The sequence below is a fragment of the Heloderma suspectum genome, chromosome 1 (assembly GCF_057233095.1).
Source record: "Heloderma suspectum isolate Gila_16-S chromosome 1, 16-S_ref, whole genome shotgun sequence".
Classification (NCBI taxonomy): domain Eukaryota; kingdom Metazoa; phylum Chordata; class Lepidosauria; order Squamata; family Helodermatidae; genus Heloderma; species Heloderma suspectum.
The window spans coordinates 303,270,368-303,277,204 of record NC_139458.1 but is presented as its reverse complement, the minus strand read 5'-3'; the positions used below and the strand labels follow the sequence as shown (position 1 = coordinate 303,277,204).

The window sequence follows — 6,837 nt, the reverse complement described above, 5'->3', positions numbered from 1 at the left end:
GACTGAATGACTGAACAACAACAACAATATGTGAATGTGAAAGAGTGAAGGGGAAATGATATTACACTAAGTACCAGGTTCAGCAGCAACTCCGGGATCCTAGAACATGGACCCTTGAGGTTCTCCTGTGTGGTCATGATACCTCGGTTGCTGTCAACACTTATGCATTACAAGGAGCCCCTTTCCTCCCTCAAGTTGCTCAGAACCCTTACATGAGTTAAGGCACAATTCTATAGAAATTTAGACAGAAAAAAGTCCTACAACTCTTAGTATGTTCCAGCCAGCTGCGCTGGAATTTGAAGGACGTGTGTGTGTGTGTGAATATGCATAGGATTGTGCCCTTAGTCTTCTATCTAGAATTACTAGTGTAAGAAGGCAGTGAAAAAGCGTTGCCTTGACAGAAGATGGAATAGGTTTTCTTTGAAAAACACACACACCATAACAATAACCATTATTATGGCATTTGTGTGTTGCGGAAGTGTTGATTTGTTTACAGAAGCCTACACATTGTTTTTCATTGCCCAACCTGAAATAAAAACGGTATTGTGAGTTCCTTCCATGTTTCACTTGGGCAACTGAGAGCTTATGGCTGTAATCTTCTGGCCACTCACTTGAATTGTGTGGGTCTTGCTTCTGAGGAAAGACATATGCATAAGGGTCGCAGTGCACAGCTGTGATCCAGTGCAGGGTTTCCTGGGAGTGAACCTCCCCGACACCAGAAGGGCTGCAGAAAGGAAGATGTACCGTACTACTATGAAATAAACATGCTGCTGTCTTATGACCTTGCAACCCGAGCCTATGCATCTTACTGGAGGAGTAAGTCCCAATGGTGCAGCTGGGTAACTATCGACCCTGGACATAAAGGTCTTATGGGGACACCTCTTTAGATGGCCGCATGCATTATCTCTCTCTTCCCACCTCAACCCCAATTGCTATTCCATGTTTTACAACTGCTTCTACATTCCTGATTGCCAACTCTGGTGAGAAGGAGAAAAATCATCATCATCTGAGCATGTGCAGTTTTGCATTTTAATCTCATTTAAATCATGACTACACGAATACTGCTGCTCTCTGGGTGGTCACTAGTGTGTGTCCGTGTGTGCGGGGCCCTTGACTTGCTGCGCCACTGGTAAGTCCCACTGAATTCAACGGATCTCACTTCTGATTAAAGATGCACAGGATTGCACCGCCAGGCATCCGCCCTTGCAGCCTGAGCTTATGCAGTCCGACTGGGGAGTAAGTCCCGAAGAAGTCAACGGGCCTCAGAGGAGGCATGTATAAACCTACATCCTAAGAAGCGGCGTCGGCCCAGCTCTCCGTAGGGCACTCCGGCGGCGCGAGCCGCTCTCCCTCCCCTCCACCCTTCTGCCTGGAGGGCCCTGCGGCGCGTCAGTCCCTTTCAGGTCTGGGCGGAAGCCGGCGTCGTGGCCCTCGCCAGCCAATCGGCGCTCAGGTTGCACAGCGCTTCGCCCAATCGCGCGGCCCTTTGCTTACGTGTCCTAGGCGCCTGCGCTTCGCTGTCCTCAGTTTCTCCTGTGGGGTTGTAGCCGTGGCGGCTTTGCTGGCCGTCTCAGCCCTCTTCGTTCCTTGCCTCGCCGTCAGCTCTCCTGGCTCGGCTGGGAGCCCTCCGGAGCCACTGACGATGAGCTTTCCCGCTCTCCGGCGCGCGTCCTCTGGCGACCGTCCGAGCCCATTCATCTAGCGACTGGTGAGGGCGGAGATGCTGAAGCGGGAGCCTTTGCCTGGGGAGAGGGGCTGCAAGAGAGAAGGGGGCGGGCAGGCACGCATGCGATGATACCGACCCCTCTCACTCCCAGCCAACCCGGGCGGGGCTTTTGTGCTTTTAAAACAGCTCCACGGCAGGCAGAAATTCAACAGGTGCAGCCTTTCCTAATACGGGGAGACGCCGAAGGGGGAGAGCCGCACTGGTTAAATTTCTGCAGTCTGCAGAAGCCCTGCCAGGAAAGAAAGAAAAAGTTGCAAGAGGCGTTTAAAAACGTGTGGGGGCGGGCGGGGGAAGGAGGTTAGGATACACCAAGGAGGACTGAATAATAGGTAGGCAAAGTACATTTGTTAGGTGTTCATGACCTAAAGTTGACCGGATTGACTGACTAGGCCTTCTTTGTGTTAGTGGCTCCTTAAGGTTTTGCTAATAGGACCTGCAAGTTGAAATCTGCTGTTGCCCAAGACCTACCTATCTATCCAAAATCAAAATTCCATTGGGCTGCTTAGCTGTATTGTTTCCAAGGGTAACTTGTTGAGGACCTTTTTGCATGATGGTTTATCTCAGAACGACAGAGTTGAGCACATCCTGTTCCTCAAAGGTTTATGCTGCCTAGGTCAGGAGCCCTTGACTCTGCTTGCTTTGATTTTGGGATAACTGTGTACTCAATTCAACTGAATAGAATAGAGACGTATTGACCTAATATAGTAAGAGGTCTTGTAGAAGGATACTCTTGGCTGTGTAAGCAGAGGGCAGCCTCTAAATCTTGACTGTGTAAACTGAATCTGTGTTATTCAGAAGACTCTCCGAACCTGTTCATGAGTTATGACATTGTCTCATGTACAGGGATGCTTACCTGCAGCAGTTAAAAGTACATTAGAGCGGCATATGTGCTGATGGAAAGCAACTCTGTCATATTCTAGTAAAGCAGGAGATGTACCTCTTTAATGTCCTTTGTTTTACTAATGCTGTGCTAATGGCTTAGTAAATGATACCAGAGTGAAAGTTTTGTCTGTACATCAAGAGGTAGGCACCATATTGCCTTCAGTGCTGTGTCTTATGGTGGTCTTGATAGTTTCCTATTTCTTGCTGGAATTCTAACAATTTTGTCATTTTTGGGGTGGAAAGAGTGAAATTCTGTTTGTCATGGTTGGGGAGCTCAGCATGAAAATGTGAAATGAGTCTGTTTTAAAGGATAACACGTATTGGGTAACCTAGGCCTCTTTACTACTTATGAAAATGTATTAATCAAAGGATGGCCATAGTCTGTCATTTACAATACATTTGCAAATTATGCCAGCTGTATGCAAATAAAAATATATGAATTAGCTATGGTTTACTGGTTCAGGATATTCGCAGTTACAAGTGGTCAGGGCATGTGACTGGGTGGGAAGAGAATAAGACTGAAGCAGTTAAACCATGGCCTAGCTTGGTATTGCATATACCTTTTATAACCATTACCTCTTGTGATAACATTTTTAAGAGTAGAAGAATATACGTAGGCTGAGGCTGCGATCCTATATATGCTTGCCTGGGAGTAAGTCCCATTGGACTCAGTTGGGCTTACTTCTGAATAGAGACATACAGGATTGTGCTGTAAGTCTTCTTAGTAGTGAACTCATTGTCTGAGTACCTATCTTTATGTAGCTAAAATGGCACCATTCATGCACGAGAGGGTAGTATCAGCAGGCTTGAGGAAATGTCAAGGTTTGTGGAGGTACAAAAAATCTTTATGAAAAAAGACCTACGGAGAACCCTTCACTTCAAAACAGCCCAATGAGGACTGAGCTTGTTCAGTAGCTGCAGAATGCTGGGTGTTTATAGTGGGGGAGGGGGAGAAAAACTGGGAGTGGGCATGGAATGGAGTATCATGGAGAAGAGCATAGCTGCCTGTCTGAAACCCTTCACTTTAAGATTGTGACTAAATGCAGACTCAGCTTGGAAGCAAGCAGCATCTTTGACACATGGATGCAGCATATGTCCAAGATGCTGTTTACTTTCAAGTTGGCATCTCGGTTGAGCATGTAGTCTAAAGGAGCCATGCCATGCCATAGCCAGTCTCTAATTCCCCACTACTTTCTTCTCCCATAGAGCTTTTAAATCCCTCCAAGCTCTTAATGGTGATCTCCAGTCAAAATGGAACTGGTAGTATCTAGTTCCATTTTGACTACAAAATGTATGCGTATGGCTGATACAAACTTTCTGCTTGCTTGGGATTAGAGGCAGACATGTATCTTCTAAGACAGGGGTGTGCAACGTCTGGTCCTCCAAGTGTTTTGTCCCCAAACTCCCACGATCCCTCACCACTGTCTGTGCTGGTTAGGACTGATGGGAGTTGCCAACCAAAACACAAGTTGCCCACCCCAGTTTTAAGAGGTGGCAGTCTGTACCATCACTGTAACACCTCCAGGTTTTTTTAAGGTCCATAAGCGATTTATGGAGTAATGATTAATTCATCTTCGAGCTCAGTCCTGTGGAAACCTCCATTGGCGGCTGCTGCATACAAACACTTGCATTGATGCAGGTTATTTTGGCATTCTACTCCTTGTTGGTTTCCTGTAATCTGTAAAGGCCTGGGCTTTGTTGAGAGGGCTCTTTGTTCCGTGTCCCTTCCCTGATCCCTTCCTGTTGTTTCTGGACATCTGGGTGTCTGAGGGGTGGAGTCTATGTCAATGTGATATTGTATGGCTGTTGACATTTTAAATAGACTACACACCTGCAGTCTGTGGGGCTGGCACATGACAATCATGCTAAAATTCTTACTTTATTTTGTTAGCGTAATGTAACAGCACAAATAAGTGATTCTAGTACTAACATAGATAGGATTGGATAATATTGCCCCTCCATGTTTCCTTTTAGAATTCTGTGTTCTTATAAACTGGGGGGAGCAATCTTATGGCTGCTGGTCAGCGGCTAGATGGCCATAGGATATGTGGTTTTCCGGGAACTGAACTCGGAGCCCGCACTCCAAGGTCGGTTCCTGGAGAACTGACCTTTCTCCCTTTCCGTGCTGCCTCGCAAGCGTGCGTAACGGCTCCACACCCAAAAGATGAGTGCCAAGCGGCCCAGACGGGGTGTTCCGGGGGGGCGTTCTGGGGTAGGGAAGGTGGAAATGCCGGTACAACACATCCTATGTGTCGTCTGGCAGCCTCCTCCCCTGCTCTGCCTTCCCACGGCTAGACAGCCAAAATCAGCTGTCTAGCTGCGAATGCAGGGCAGGAGAAGTGTGGAGGGAACGATCCCCTCCGCCCTTCTCCTGCCCTGCATTGGATAGGCGGTCACCACCTCCCATAAGATTGCGCCCTTAGTTTATTATTTTATTAATTATATCAGAAAAGAGAAACGCTCTTGGTAAAGGATCTTTGAAAAGTTCATAATTTAATTGATCAGTAAACAAGAAGGGGGAAATTATTTTTAAAGGTTCTAATAATTGTATCTGTGTTAAAATGATTTAAAATAAAACTTTAATTTAAAGCAAACATTAAGTTGATGCTTATATTCTCTTAAAACTGAATCATAGCTATCTAACTTGTTTTTAATCTGTTTATGTTTTAATAATATTTTCTCCTGCAATTTTACTATTGTTAGCGGCCTTGAGTCCCATTTTTGACTGAAAGGCAAGATACAAATTTAATAAATAATAAATATCAAACGAACTCTGTTACTGATTGCTTTTCTACATTAAAAATGGGGAAAATACGTGACGCTTAGGCTAAGCATTATTGTTGTTGTTCAGTCGTTAAGTCGTGTCCGACTCTTCGTGACCCCATGGACCATAGCACACCAGGCCTTCCTGTCCTCCGCTCTCTCCCGGAATGTGCTCAAGTTCATATTCATTGCTTCGGTGATGCTATCTAGCCATCTCATCCTCTGCTGTCCCCTTCTCCTTTGTCCTTCAATCTTTCCCAGCATCAGGGTCTTTTCCAGTGAGTTTTCTCTTCGCATTAGGTGGCCAAAATATTTGAGTTTCAGTATCTGTCCTTCCAATGAGCAGTCAGGGTTGATTTCCTTTAGAATGGACTGATTTGACCTCCTTGCAGTCCAGGGGACTCGTAAGAGTCTTCTCCAGCACCACAGTTTGAAAGCATCAATTCTTCGGCACTCAGCCTTCCTTATAGTCCAGCTCTCACAGCCATACATTACTACTGGGAAAACCATAGCTTTGATTATACGAATCTTTGTCGGCAATGTGATGTCTCTGCTTCTTACTATGCTGTCTAGGTGTGCTTAAGCTTTCCTCCCAAGGGGCAAGCGTCTTTTAATTTCATGGCTACAGTCACTGTCTGTGGTGACCTTGGAGCCCAAGAAAGTAAAATCTGTCACTGCTTCCATTTCTTCCCCTTCTATATGCCAGGAAGTGATGGGGCCAGATGCCATGATCTTAGTTTTTTTAATGTTGAGTTTCAAAACAGCTTTGCACTCTCCACTTTCACCCTCAGCAAGAGACTCTTTAGATCCTCTTCGCTTTCTGCCATTAGGGTGGTATCGTCTGTGTATCTGAGGTTGTTGATAATTCTCCCGGCAATCTTAATTCCGACCTGTGATTCATCCAACCCGGCATTTCTCATGATGTACTCTCCATATAAGTTAAATAAGCAGGGTGACAATATGCAACCTTGTCGTACTCCTTTCCCAATTTTGAACCACTCGGTTGTTCCATGTCCGGTTCTTACTGTTGCTTCTTGACCCTCATACATGTTTCTCAGGAGACAGGTAGGGTGGTCTGGTACCCCCATCTCTTTCAGAATTTGCCAGAGTTTGTTGTGATCCACACAATCAAAGGCTTTAGCGTGGTCAATGAGGCAGAAATAGGTGTTTTTCTGGAATTCTCTGGCTTTCTCCATGATCCAGCGAAAGTTGGCGATTTGACCTCTAGTTCCTCTGCCTCTTCGAAACCCAGCTTGTACTTCCAGTAGTTCTCGGTTCGTATACTCCTGAAGCCTAGCTTGTAGGATTTTGAGCATAACCTTGCTGGCATGTGAAATGAGCGCAATTGTACGGTATTTTGAACACTCTTTGGGATGGATTGAGTTGCTGCCTCCTTAACAATGTTATGGACCTCCGTCCATAGTTCCTCAGGCACTCTGTCTATCAGGTCTAATCCCTGAAATCTA

At 45.8% G+C, this 6,837-nt stretch overlaps 1 protein-coding gene across 5 annotated transcripts in view; it reads left to right on the top strand.

Moving 5' to 3' along the window:
- Nucleotides 1-1,492: 1,492 nt before the first annotated feature.
- The window catches only part of IBTK (inhibitor of Bruton tyrosine kinase), a 75,350-nt gene continuing 70,005 nt past the window's right edge, over nucleotides 1,493-6,837 (top strand). For all 5 annotated transcript variants that reach the window (XR_014786608.1, XR_014786609.1, XR_014786610.1 and 2 more), the window contains exon 1: nucleotides 1,493-1,708. The gene's annotated coding sequence lies outside the window, so the exon portion shown is untranslated. The remainder of the gene's footprint in view (nucleotides 1,709-6,837) is intronic.